Source organism: Zingiber officinale, chromosome 3B (genome assembly GCF_018446385.1).
Source record: "Zingiber officinale cultivar Zhangliang chromosome 3B, Zo_v1.1, whole genome shotgun sequence".
Classification (NCBI taxonomy): Eukaryota; Viridiplantae; Streptophyta; class Magnoliopsida; order Zingiberales; family Zingiberaceae; genus Zingiber; species Zingiber officinale.
This window is the reverse complement of record NC_055991.1, coordinates 82,674,987-82,676,108: the sequence shown is the minus strand read 5'-3', so window position 1 is coordinate 82,676,108 and position 1,122 is coordinate 82,674,987. Positions and strand designations below refer to the sequence as shown.

Genomic DNA, 1,122 nt, shown 5'->3' with positions numbered 1-1,122 from the left:
ATAACATTTCTATTTCTTTTCATTTGCATATTTGTAACTAATCTCTAGTTTTCTGTTTTCATTTTCCTGTATACTTTCTAACTTCTTGGAAATTCTTTTGTAGCAATTTTCTTACCTTTCTCTGTTTTTAATTTCTTTGTTTGATTTAGTTTCTATTGCAATCTTGTTCTTGTGTATGCGAAGATCTTACTTTGCAGGAGAGTTTTTTTCCTCTTGACCCTGAAATTGATAGAACATTTCATAGAAGAAGATTTCTGCAGAGACAAATTGAAGAACAAGAGCATTTGAACATGACTAATAGACTACTAAAGGATTATGCAACACCTTATGCTAGGGGTTTTGGATCTAGTATTTCAAGACCCTCAGTGGAGGCAAATAATTTTGAGATCAAACCTGCAATTATTTCCATGGTGCAGCAAAATCAATTTGGTGGAGGACCACATGAAGACCCTAATCAACACTTAGAGATCTTTTATGAAATATGTGGGACAATGAAAATGAATAGTGTTCCTTCAGAAGTAGTGCGGTTATTATTATTTGGGTTTTCTTTGAGAGATAGGGCCAAGCAATGGTTGAATTCTTTGGCTCCCAACAGTATCACCACCTGGGAACAATGTGAGCAACAATTCTTTGATAAATTATATCCCCCAAGTAAAACTGCTCATATGAGGAATTTGATTACAAGTTTCAAACAAGCTAACTCAGAATCTTTATTTGAAGCTTGGGATAGATACAATAGTATACTCAGACATTGCCCTCACCACGGTTTGGAAAGATGGTTAGTGTTGCATACTTTCTATAATGGTATTAATTATCATACCAAAGTGTCACTTGATACAGCTGCTGGAGGGGCACTCATGAATAAAAATTTGGATGAAGCTGAGGAAATCATAGAGAGTGTAGCACAAAATCATCATCAATGGACAAATTAAAGAAGTGGTGGTCATCCTTCAATAAACCCAATAACAAAAGCATCAGGAAAGTTTGATGTTGATGCAGTGACTTTATTGGTAGCAAAACTTGATGCTCTTACAAAAAAATTTGAGAATATGAGGACTAGTTCAAATATGGTAAATGCCATTGCTATATCTTGTGAAGTATGTGGGAGTTCAGAACATTCAA

General features: G+C 34.7%; 1 non-coding gene across 1 annotated transcript; it reads right to left on the bottom strand.

Annotated features, from left to right (window-relative positions):
• Positions 1-663: 663 nt before the first annotated feature.
• On the bottom strand, positions 664-769 carry LOC121968875. Its single transcript, XR_006108397.1, has one exon. It is a non-coding gene; the product is annotated as a small nucleolar RNA R71 (small nucleolar RNA).
• Positions 770-1,122: the final 353 nt, after the last annotated feature.